The following is a 13,898-nucleotide window of genomic DNA, read 5'->3' as shown; positions in this document are numbered from 1 at the left end:
TTAATTTAGGGCCCAAACTATCTCTCGATTAAAGGCCACTGGTAAACTGAGGGCTTTTTAGGGATATTGTACTGAAAGTTAGGTTTGACTCATGTTCAAGCACAACCAAAAAATAAAACATAAACCTTAAAGTATTACTATTTGTGACCTTTGTGTATTAAATATTAGCAGTAAGCTACTTAACTAAAACAAACATATTTCACATTGCAATTATTTAAAATGCACAAATTGACCGAAACAAAATAATGAAATAATGAATACGACTGTATTAAATCCAGTTTTTCTTTTGCCAGTCATATGTTACCTATTTACAGGTGCTAATTTGAATAGCATCTCATTTATTTCAATAGCATGCAGAAAATTGCGCGTGTGCGCATATGTGGGTGGTTGACAGGAACTTTAATCACTTTCAGAAATGAGGAATGATGGTATTGGATGCATTATTAAACCATTAAAGGATCTCCGTGAGAAGGAAATGCTGTCGGAAAAGTTCCTAGAGGCTTTTTGCAAATAGTGCCATGATGTTACATACACCCAAGATCCAGTCAGTGCATTACCCTTTACTGGTTAAGCAAAGTCTGACGGCTGTGAGTTAAGTCTCAAATTACTTGCAGAAAATAAGCCTTTTAAAATAACGATCTTAAAAATAATACAAAAAATGCCATATACACTGATGTCTTAAAGTCATCCAACATTAAAAGAGCTTCAAACAGTCATTGATTTCCCAATGTCCTTGAGCCTACTCAAGATTATGTGAATTGTAAGTGTGACAGAATTGACTTTCCTGGAAACTGCTGTTCATAATTACATGAAAAAAAGAAATTCACTTGTTAAAGAAAAGGATCCCGTAACTGAAAATGTTTCAGTTCCAGTGAGAATAGAAATAAAGTAAAATGTGGGTAAATTTAAAATAACAATTTTAAGGATTTTTACATTTTTGCTCTCTGAGCTTATTTCATAATTCCTTATAAACTTGAGGCACAGATATAGCCATTCCAATTGTCTCTGACTTTGACACGGCTTTTGAATGTATATTACAATACAATGGTATATATCTCATCTCTCATCTCCTTTTCTGAAACGCTAATCTACACTTTATTGATATCTACAGTTTAATGTACTATATGTTATTGTTAGTACCGTATTTTTCGGTCTTTTTCAGAAGTATAAGTCGCAACTTTTCGGAAGGCTATTTCTATTTAATCAGAAACCAAATACAGACTTACTTTAATAATAGTAAAATGGAGAAAAACGGGCTTAATGGGCAGCTATTAACAGAAAAATATAACCTAAAATACCACATAACAGCTTGTCACGGTCAGAGAGAAATATACAATAAAAGTTGCAGGCCCAGACAACCTATAAAAAATGTGAAACTAATAGTCGAGAAAATATGGTAATTAGTAATTATTAACCAAAATAAGTCACTTTTGCCGTCTAATACTTTTGTAATGAGTGTGAATTGAACTATACACGTCGGCGAAAAAAAAATTGCTGAAAAAATAGCAGGGTAAAAAATAAATAATGTTTACTGTAAAACATCCCAGAAGAATGGGTATATTTCAATTTCTGCTTCCAGCTACAAAAATTAACATTAAAGTAAAAGTTGCACTGTGGAACAAATCTGCTCTTCCAGGAGTAATGCTTTGAAAAGTAAAAATGAGTGCGTTGACATTGTTCCAAGAGAAAAAGTCTTTGTTCTATGTGTAAATGTAATCCTGAAAGAGAGCAAAAACACAGTTGTTTCTGCCAAATCTAAAATCTTTTAATCTTTTTTCAGGGTTTCGGAAGTCCTTCAGTGAAAACCACAAATGAGTAGAAGATGCTAGTACAAGCACACAGTACATGGGTTACCATAGCAAATGTACAGTATTTATTCTGATGTTGGGCCAATACTTACCTGCAATTATAATTGGATTCTCTACAGAATAAAGCCTTTTATTTTTGCATCAGCTTTCCATACACATCTAAAAAGAAATTTGATGACAACTGTGCACGCCTGTTCAATATTTGAACTAAACTCTCAAATGAGGTCCACCCACATTTTGTGGAAATGTATGCTATCAATATCATAATATCTGTTGCCAGCATGTTATATGAGATGTCGTCACCCCACGTTGGATGCCATTTAAGCCAGCATCAAAGAAGGAATTTTGCACAATGGTTTGCAATAGAATAAATTATTATATAGTATAGTATTTTTTTTTTTTGAGTTTACTATACAGAAATTACAGCACATTTTCTTTTTGAATTGATGTATCTCTAACATTTGGAGAAAGCCCAAAACATAGGATAAGGTTTAGGAGGCTTTTTTAGAGAGCCCCAAATATCTTGAGCATTTTTAAACACATAACACACAAACATGGTGGACGCAAAGGTCAGAGCCTTAGTTAGCAACAACATAAAGTTTGTGAAGTCTGACAATTGCACTTTCTTTGTGTTTGAGAAGGTGGTGTTCTTTGCTATGTAGTAAATGTTACTTGTTGAACAACTGAATGAACCAGAAAAGACAAACAAAATAACAATCATGACATCAACTATATATAATTCACAACAGTAACAGTATCCATTTTTTCTCAAGATTTAGCCATGTTATTATTTAGTTTTGGTAGCATCTATATGTCACAAATTGGCAGAAGAAGCAGAAGCTAAAATGAAAGACAACATAAATGTAAGCTTTAGACCTTTAGAATGTACTGTGCATTTCTGAGCATTGAACAATGTCAAACTGTATCATTTGTTTCACTTTCCCAAATGCTAAACACGCTAACTCGTAGATGGTTGCTATGTGAAGACAATGTAATAATAATAATGTAACATGCCTTGACATTGCCAGTAATGATTTGTGGTCAGGTAAATATTAAGTGATAGTGGGAGGAGAGGCATATTTAAAAGTGAAATAGGTGCAATTGGTGATGTACAATATGACGATATATATTGCTAAAACGATATAAAACATGTCTATAATCATTATCGCTGCAAATAGACCTATTGCTGAAATGCACATTTTCCACACACCTGAGGAATCACCAATGAGCCTCAAAATGTTGTAATTATTTTCCCAATTGGATCCTCCCTTCAAACTGTATGTGGGTAATACATGCAAGACCATTAAAAATATCAACAGATATAATCCACACAAACACACATGACACAATTTGTTCCAAAATCAATATTAATTCATTTATCAATTATGATATTATGATAAGTTAATAAAGAGCTGTCCTAAAAGTCAAAACCCCAAGTCACAAGTATTGCTAGATAATTATTGTTACACTTGAGCTGCTGCTTCTGTTTAGACTGACTAATTTTGGGTTGCGATACTACTGTTATGGAGGGTCAATTTATTGACAATTAAAAAATAATGTGAGTGTGAGTAATTAAACATGTATTATATTGTGACCTATCGATATTATGCGAAGAGGATATTTTCCACATCACACAGCACTAGGTGGCATCCTCGAGCCCGCTGCTTTTGCGGTACCCCAAAAATTCCCACAGTCAACTTTGTCTTTTTGGCTGGGGGGAAGATCTTCTCCTGTTATCTCTACATTGGCACATGCTCACACTTTGAAGCAGGAAATGCCTCGCTACAAGTTTGGCTATCTCGGATAACTGCGACCGCGTGCAGTGGTGTGGGATGCCTTACTAGCATGGCAAAATTGAGCACTTTTGCAAGTCATGACTTAAAAATGATGGTTGACATTAAAACGAGTAACCAACACATACCTACACATAGTATTAGTCAGAATGCTTGAAATCGGCTGGGGTTGTATTTTCGGAAAAAGCTTGACAGCGGAGGAGTTAGGAGATGTTCTGTTCTTCTCTACTGCCTGTTATGTTAAAATGTTTGCTTCTTGAAAACGCCGCTTTTGAATTGTGCTATAATTATATCCTTTCCAAGGCAGTGCGTTCCCAGATGTCTCCTCCTTATGCTCTCGGAGTGACTTTCCATCGGGTAGAATCCTACTGACGTTCTCTCTTTCCTTGGCTTCCCCAATGCACCATGTAGTCACTTTCAATCTGACTGCATCACTTTCTGTAACTTAACACTTTTTAACACTCAGCATATATAATGCAAATGCCAAACCACTTTGCTCTGAACCCTGTCCATCGCTCTCTTTTTCTCCCACTTGCTCTCTGTCTTTCATTCCTGTAGCTATCTAGCTGTTATGCCCCAGGAGTAGAGGCCTGCTCAATGTGGCAGAGATGATTTGTTTGCTTTGCAATTATTTTCCGTCAGTGGAGACAAATGGATTCATGCTGCATAGAAAAACCCACACAGACAGGGCTGGAGCAGTGAATGCAGTGGAACAGACTAATGTGCACTGCCAACAGATAAAGACAAAGATGGGGAACACAGTGCAACTCGGGTGAGGAAAAGCTAGCTTTAAAAGACAAAAATATTATAGGACTCTTTAGCCTTCCTCTGTAGATATATAGATACTGTTGGATGTGATGGGTGAAAGTCGATAGATCGAGATGCTTATTTGCCCACCTTCAACGGTGTATCATTAAAAATCTGTGTTAAACGGCACCATTACTGACTGCACCACTTTGACTGAAATAAATAATTGATGAAGAAATTGAAGGCCTAATAAGCTTCATATGCATGCAAGGAGATAAGGCTCATTGTTTATTGGAGTTTACCCTCTCGGTTTTCTTTACTGATGAATGCTTATATAGCTGTGGTCCACCAAATCACATTGTCCTCTGAGCTCACATTATCTTTTATTCTATCATATAGCTGGGCTTTTAAACTCTTGATACTGTTGAAATCAGGGCATAGGTCCAATGACATGATGGTTATAATTCAGTGGTGGTCTGTCTTGGCCTTCAGAAGTGACTTTCCCAAATTAATTGAACTGTCTCTCTCCTGTTTAAATTAAATAATTATTTAGAGTAATCCCTGGAGCATATTTTAGTATCTCTTGAGCAGTGTGTTGACATCCTCTCATCATGCCAGCTGCACGGCCCTATCTACGGCGTAAATCCCTCATAATACCGGTTATATATTTTTTATTCCTAGTGGTTACTGTCCTTGTAAAAGGATATTGTTGGCATTTCCCGAATGTTCACTTCTTCGTTCTTGGTATAATGCACAGTTGATTAATTTATGCCGGAATGGCATGCTATGTCTTTAACATATGTAGCAACGTCACTTTTTCGGTCAGTCATCATGTTTTGTTTTTGGGGGGGCTCATTGGATGCCTTGGATGGCCCAGGAGGCTTAGGAGGCATTTTCGATAGCGACTTAAAATCCAAACAAAGCTGGAGTGGCAAGGCGTAGACTATCCCCACAGGTGATTTGCGGGATTGGAAGTTCACCTGCAACAAAACAGGAGAAGACAAGATGTCGTCTTTCTAGGCCTTTTATATTATTCGCGTCATTCTACTTCGATGAAATATCACTTCTTTAGCGCTGAGTGCCACCAAATTCAGCGTCGAAGAAGAAGCGTAGCCCTGACATGCGCCATTTTTATCCCCTGTCTTCTGCTTGCGAGTTTCAGCGGGAATTTTGACATTTTTATGAACTTTTTATTACACACACAATATATATGTATGTGTATATATATATATATATATATATATATATATATATATATATATATATATATATATATATATATATGGGTTCAAATCCAGGTCATGTCCATTGGTGTTGAGTTTGCATGTTTTCCCCAGGCCTGTGTGGGTTTTCTCCGGGTAGTCTGGTTTCCTCCCACATTCTAAAGACATGCATGGTAGGCTGATTGGAAACTCTAAATCGCCCCTAGGTATGGGTGAGTCTGCATGGTTGTCCGTCTCCTTGTGCCCTGCGATCGGCTCGCCACCAATTCAGGGTGTCCCCAGCCTCTGCCCAGGAGTCAGCTGGGATAGGGTCCAGCACCCCCCTCGACCATAATGAGGATAAATGAGGTGAGATGAGATATTTTTAAATATATATGTTATATTTGTTATTAATACATTACAGTCTTTTGTCATGCTTATACCTGTAATATTTAATAAATACAATTTTTGATAATTGTACTTGTGGACTTGTATTTCTGTATAGAGGCAAAAACATGTATTGTGGTAGTTATAATGGTGGCGTTTTTTTTGTTTATTGCGGCCATGTCTGGTCTACATTAACCGCGATATTCGAGGGATTACTGCAGTGGTTTACAGTCCGAATAATACATACATTCAACTCGCTGTCATAGATGATCCTTTTTAAAACTATATTTGTCCACATTACTTGAGAAGGGATTTACTAGCAAACGTTGGTTGGAATAAATGTAGCTGTTACTACAGGGGGTGAAGATGTGTTGACGAATTTGCAATGTGATTGGTTGAGAATAGTTTAACATATTCAATGCCAAAGACATTTTTTTCCACATAATTTTTTATCATTTTTGCATAGGAAGGAATGTCTACAGTTTGCTATCACTCTGCTATCAAGTCCCGAATATGTAGACAAGAATAATTTAAGTCCTCGACAGCCATTGAAGGTGACAGAAAACAAATCTATTGTGACCAGGAGGGATTTGACAAGACTTTAACACACTGAATGGGGTAAGTGGCATCAACCATTGCTCCTGCTAATTTTCAAAGTGCTGGGAACAATGATATGACAGCAAATACATCATTCCAGTTCCAACAATAAAGTACAGTACATTAACAGTACATTAGAGTTAAGAATACCATATGGAACATACATGTTTTGTTGTAAAACCTCCAGAAGAGAGTATATTGCATTATATTTTTTTAAAATGAGTGAGTCTTTGTCCTTTTAAACATATGAAGCTTGAGGATAGACCTGAGTTAAAGGTTCCCTCCGATTGCCCCTAAAGTGTGATGAACATAACTGCAAACACAGACTTTCTCTGTCTCTATTGAACTTTTAGAGTATCCACACAAAAAGAGATTAACCTTTTCCTCCCAGCCTCCGTCTCCTCTTTTTATCTCTTTCTCCAGCCTTCCGTCTCCCCCTTTCCTCTTTTGCAACCCTGTTTCCCCTTTTCAGTGTCACAGTTGACTATTTCTTGTCCTGTTTTCCCCTCCTCCCCTGTGTCACACATCCTTCCCTCCTTTTATACGAAGGGCAGGTTCAGGGGTCACCAATTACCCGAAGAGGGCTGAGAAAGTTGTATGGGCTCTTGCCTTGGAGCTGCCATGTTACATTACTATAATGCTAGATATCAGGTACCCAACAGCCACTGGCTGCCAACGCAGCAGCACAAACCTCAGTCCCAGTACCAAGCTGAAGAGACATGGTTTCAATGCCTTCATGCCTCAATGGAAGCGCACTTCTCTTGCTGACCTATTGGGCAGAAATGAGGCATGACTCTAGACTTCATGCAGACTCATCTACCTAAATATACAGGTAGTCAGTTAGGGCTTAAGATTTGTGGCACTGTTGCCAAAAGAACAGTATGCACATGGCATGGCTGTCCGTCCCTTTAATAAAAAGACAAATCACTGTTATTTCCAGTAAAAAAAGAAAATCTAGTAGTTCACTCAGTGGTGTGCCGTCAGGGCCTTCAATGCCTTCTCTGCTGGCCTAAGAAATATCTGAATCACAGACTAGAAAAGAAGAAGGATGGATATTGTGTACGGGTAAAAAGGATTTTTGGTGAGTAAAATATGGCTATATTCCTAAATAATATGTCAATTGTATGAGGTTATTATTGATGATTATTTTATGTGTCGCAAGCTGTACCTGCAGTAGAGGTTTTATAGTCATAAAATAGTTTTTGAGGGTTGGATTGATTCGCTAGGAAATTCACGGACCGCCGCTGAGTTCATTGTTATGCTTACTTAACTTCTGAACAGTGAATGAGTACGCCCCTGAAATACACTTGTCAAGCACGTAAATTTGCAGTGTGTTACATGATATTGCTACCATCATGTCCTTTTCAGAAGCTAATGCTGGGAACAGTTTGTTAGCAAATGCTAATGTGTACTAGCACTGTAGCTTCTACAGGAGCAGACACATTTGTGCTTTGGGGATCATAAAGGTACAGTAATTCAATTTCTAAAAATTCCTGTTTATAATGTTTAATAGGTCATATTTCATTTAACTTGTAACTGCAACCAATAAAAAACATGTATTAATGATAGGATTCCTCTTTATGGAAGGTCTTCAGAATAATTAATGAAGCACTTTAGATGTTCGAGAAAGTATAAATGAATTTTGTCAAGAAGTTTGTCAGACGGTAGTTTGGTTCAAGAAACAGAAAGACAGTTTTGTTTGACTTTGTTATTTTTCTCCACATAAAAGTATTGACTTTTTGAAAAGTAAAGGCCCTCGCTTTGCCTCTCCTAACAACCATCAAGCAGATTTTTTCAGGCTCCAGGCACAGCCCGGCACTGTTAAGGTCGGGGCCAACAGAAGCTGTGCAGCCAGATGGAGTTGAAACAGCTCCTGAATAGGGAATCTCAGAATCTGATTCACTGTGCTCAGCCAAACCCACGGTAATTACAAAAACAGCGCTCGGTTCACTAATAATGGGTGCGTGTCATCTCCAATCCCCAGACCGCTTGTCTGTCCACGCCACAGAGGCAGCAATTACAGGCTTGGACCTTCCAGTGGACTTGCACACAGTAAGTGTGGAGGGGAACAGTGGACTGTGTGTGTGGGCGGCAAGTTAAGGAATGAACAAGTAGCTGAAAGAGATGTGTTTGAGAATGTTGGGGAGGGAAAATGCGGGTAGCTATGCTGTTTTGAATGTTATTTTCCAGTGAATCTTTCTTATCCTCAACAGTTTAAATCAGGGGTCGGGAACCTTTTTGAAAGAGAGAGCCATAAACAATTACTATTTTCAAATGTTATTCCCTGAGAGCCATACTCACAATTTAAAAGTCAAAATACATGAAAATGTGCCAATTTTTTAGTCATTTTACCACTTTTAAAGTACAAAAAGTCTTTGAATTCTTTTGACAACATTGTTACGCTGTTGCTAATCAATTAATATCAATGAGTATCAATGAGAGAATAGATGCAGAAGACTCTAATGAAAAAAAAGTCAATGCCACAGTGCCGATGTGACGTTCCTATTGGTGCATTCGGGACTCGGCTCTCTCACCACCAGTTTCCATATTTTAGCTCAGAGCCATATGCAATCATCAAAAGAGCCACATGTGGCTCCCGAGCCATGGGTTCCCTACCTCTGGTTTAAATCATAATCTCCTGGCTTCAAGCCACAATGATCAGATTCATAGTACACTTTTTTAAGGACTGTTCAAGACATTATATGTGCTACAACCACTTGAATATTAATTGCCTGTCATTTTGGCATTATTCCATTTTGCCTTCTACTCATGGTTGAAAAAGCAAGGTGTACGATGCACAACTACAATATGTTATACACATTCATATATTGCAGAAACCTCCTTTGCTCCCTTTAAGTAGGGGTGAAAACTGTGTGCACACTCTGTGACTTACTTCCTTTAGTAAACACTTTTATGGTTATCCATCCTAACAATGTCCATCACAAGGATTTACTAAAGCACTGGCTGATCTTTCCTGTTACGCTACTATTGTTTTTATTTGATTTTCTCTACAGAAGCATGACAGACTAGTGTCAGGGCAGACAATAGAACTTGGTCAGGGTCTGACCCCACTACTAATTTGCCAGCTCAAAGTCTTTAAACAAGTGACAGCTTTACCACTCGTGAGGCTGTTTGCACCTCGTTCCTTCTTTTTTCACTTTCCTTTTTGTTTTTGAGTCTAACGGAAGGACAAAGTTAAAAGAAAAATTGAAAGTGTTACAATTCATTTGCTTTTACAGAAGCCAATCTTAGGATTCAGAAATATTTTGCATGCACATTTGACAATAAACATATTTTTTTCAACTTAGACTCACGTGATTGATTTTCTTTTAAATGATGTATTTTTTCACAAGGAATCATGAATATTAATTTTGGAGCGCTTTAGATGTCAAAAGACAGTATCTGTTTTTGATTTAGTTTGAATGTTGTGGCCATTGAAGTACCACGATATCCAGTGTCTGGTTGCAGAAGGGTCAGAGGTTAGGGCAGTGTTGCCGTGAGCAGGAGAAATCCGTGTGAAATTGGACACAGGCATGCACCATTTGTGTATGGTTAAGCCAGTGCTTTTCAATTATTTTCTGTATCGCCCAAAGGAAGAATTAAACGTTTCGCGCCACATCCTTAACCGAAAGTTTTTATTTTTCTATAAAATTCTTAGTACATTCGTGCATAATTCGCTGAGTGAACTCTGACAATGAGTGCACCACTGCTATCCACCGAGGAGTGAATGTGCAATGACACTTTAATGTAGTCCGGCAAAATGAATGTTTCTTAAGTCACAAGCTTCGGACCCTCCTAGCATCGCTCCGCGGCCCTCTAGGGGACCCACCTCACAATTTGAGAAGCACTGGTTTAAGATGTTTCTTCCCATCTCATCTCATTTTCGTATGGTATATAATGCATGTTTTTCAGCCAGCACCCTGTAATTTTAAATTCTGCATCGAGCAACGAAATGTATTCAATTTTAGAACTGCTAATTCTGATCATTACATGTGGTGTATCTCGAGGTGCCAGGTTATTGATAAAACGTACTCTTAATTAATTATACATGAAATTATGACAATAATCAACAGTTTTCAATATAAAGACAAAAAGGATCAAATTTATTCAATTAATGATTTTAAAATTCCAATTTCCATCAAGCCACAAAGTTAACAGCTAAACCAAATTTTGGACAAAAGATTATTTCAAGATGCATTTCCTTTAAATCCTAAACTGTTGTTGTAGGCTGAAATCGGGGATTGACGGGTCCTAAAATATTCCTCATTCGCAGGAGGAAAGAATGGATGATTGTCTTTTTAACATTAGGTTATGTTTAGCTAATACGCGACTGACATTATGGTTGAATGCACAAGGGTGAACTGACTGCTCGGACTATATATATTCATACATTCATTTAACCTAATGCTTATGCTCACAAGGGTCGCGGGGGTTCTACTAAAGGCAGACTACACCCTAGACTTTTCAAGAAAATGGCTGCTTATGCATACGTAAATTGCCAGGATGGCCATCAACATCAGCAGAGACAGTGGAGCAGGTTCATGAAGCCTTCCTGCGTAGTCGTCAGAAGAGTGTTAGAAGAGTAAGTTGTATATAAACCCACATTCCAGCCCTTTTCTTTAAATTTCCTACAAAACAAAATGCCTTTTCTTTTGAAGTGAACGGCATTTCTTAAGCTGAGAAGATAGAAATGCCAAACGTTACATGCAAAAACTTGAAACGTTTCTACACAAGCTGTGAAAATTTGAGGTCATTCCAACAAAATGTTTGAACCACTCATTAGGGTCGTGGGGGGTGCTGGACCCTGTCACAGCTGACTTCGGACCACGGGCAGGGGATACCCAGAATTGGTGACCAGCCATTCGCAGGGCACAAGGAGACAAACAACCATTCACGCTCACACTCATCCTGAGGGGAAATTTAGAGTGTCCAATCAGCCTACCATGCATGTCTTTGGAATGTGGGAGGAAACTGGAGTACCTGGAGAAAAACAACACAGGCACAGGGAAAACAGGCAAACTCCACACAAGTGGCCAGACCTGGATTTGAACCCAGGTCCCTTACTGTGAGGCTGACGCGCTAGCCACTCAGCCGTCGGGCCGCCCTCATAGGAGCTCTTTGTGGTTTAAATCACCATGAAACTTTTTTCACATATCAAATACTTTCCCTTCCCCAAGTGCGTCTTTTGATATATCCCTGCTACTTTACTTTTGTGCAATGCATATGAGCATTAAAATGCTATTTAGTCTGCTTCTTGAGACCCTGAGGCCTGTTCTGCCTCCTGTTCCTCTTGGAATTGAAAGAAGTAGACCATGCAAAATTACATGTAGCAGCCAAACAGTTGGCCAATAGTGGACTTCAAGAAGATCAGATTAATGTTCCAATTAAAAATGTCAAGATTTAACCCACAAATGACTAAGACCAGTAAAATGTAATGTTAAGAAAAATAAAATAAAAAGAAAACAATTACTTGTGACTGTTGAAAATGTCAATAAGAGCAACATTTGTATTTGACGTCTTCCAGTCTTTCAGGCAGTAATCTATTCTGGCCACTATACAATATAAACCAGTCAACACACAATTTTTGTGGCATGCTTTGGCAGCAACAAGGAAAAAATACAGACACGTCTTTTAAGCATATTTGTTGCTAGGGGTACACGGTCGATTGGTTGCCGGTCTTTTGGTCGCCCGGAAGGTAAGTGATAATTACCATTTAAATCGTTGCTCAAATTCCCTAAATACAAACTGCGAATTACTATTTAGTCATACTTAATGCCCTAGTAATTATTAGGCTAATGAAAAGCTCCAAATTTCCCGGACTTTTATTGTTTTTTGTTGGAGAACTTGTTAAGACCCTGACTGACGTAGCTTCTTAAAGGGACAACGCATGTACATACAAACTCTTATACACTCACACGTCGGCTCAGTGAAACTGCTCATGGCCATTGTTGCCTTTTATTGATGCGTAGACCGTGTTGTTTTACCTTGTTATGTCGCCGGTCTTTTGGTCGTCGGTCTTTTGGTCGCGGTCTTTTGGTCGCCGGTCTTTTGGTCGCCCGTTGTCGCGGTCGGGGCGACCAAAAGACCGCGACCAAAAGACCGGCGACCAAAAGACGGCGACCAAAAGACCGGCGACCAATCGACCACACACGGTTGCTAGGTACCTAGTTTTAGTGACACATTGGTCTCATGCTACCCCAATTGGACCAATGCCGTTACAGGTTTTTGTCAGCTTGTAAACCAGCCGACTGCATCTGGCTACACAGTTGCTGCTGTTGCCGCTGTTGCCACTGTTGCCATAACTCTAAGTGTTTAGACTCACATTTAAATTAATGGCTGAAAGGTGTCGAGTCCAATTTACAGATCAAAAGTAAGCTGCCGAAACACATTTGTCAAGTAGAGTTGTGAAGAGAAATAGTTCTTATAATTCTTTCATTGTTTTAACATAATGTGTACTGGTAGGTAGTTTTTTTTAGCTATCTTTTAGTTTGGAGTCGGGATGTCTGTGGAATGTACGATCTTTGTTGGCTGTATAGGTCAAACATTTTTTTTTTACATAACTAATTCAAAAGGGAAGAATGGTTGCTTTGTTCCTGAAGTTTGAGATACTAGGCAAGGGAAGATGGCACCTCTTATTCTCAACTCATCCCCTTGCTACAGAAGATGTCTTGAGTGACATCCACTTGTTCATTTGCATATACATAGTCTTAAAAGTGGATGTGTCTTGGGAGCGGGGCCCTCCCTCCAACCTGGAAGCCACTGAAGGGTGGACGGAGAGGGTGCCCGGACTGGTCTGTATCGTCTAAATTTTGTGTTTCTCTTCTGTTTCGTTATGTTTTATTGTCTTGAAATCAAGTTTGTACCTTCTTCTGTTCACATGAGAGAATTAAAGAATTTGCAATTTGAAGAAGCTGGCCCAGCTGTTTATTGCAACACACACAAAAAATAGCATCTTCTACAAGTTGAGGTGTGTTGCATGACCTTGCCACTTTCCATGTCCTTTTCAGAAGCTTATGCTGGTAACAATTTGTTAGCAAATTCTAATTTATGCTAACACTGTAGCTTCTATTGGATGAGACGCGTTTGTGCGTTGGTTTTCTTTCTTTTGTTCTGTCTAATTTTTCCAGTCTTGCAATAAAATTACAAACTTCAAAACTTGGTCCGTGGATATTCGGATAACAGTGGAGTGAACGAGTAGAACCCTTAAAAATGTCTTAAACAGGCAGATAACTAAATGTTGACTTGGCTGTTTAATATTCCATTATAGGTGGGGAAGCACTTCATTCATTCATTCATCTTCCGTACCACACATCCTCGTAAGGGTTGCAGGAATTGCCGGAGCCTATCCCAGTTGACTTCGGGCA

The sequence above is a fragment of the Stigmatopora argus genome, chromosome 7 (genome assembly GCF_051989625.1).
Source record: "Stigmatopora argus isolate UIUO_Sarg chromosome 7, RoL_Sarg_1.0, whole genome shotgun sequence".
Classification (NCBI taxonomy): domain Eukaryota; kingdom Metazoa; phylum Chordata; class Actinopteri; order Syngnathiformes; family Syngnathidae; genus Stigmatopora; species Stigmatopora argus.
The sequence above is the reverse complement of the archived record's forward strand: the minus strand, read 5'-3'. Positions refer to the sequence as shown.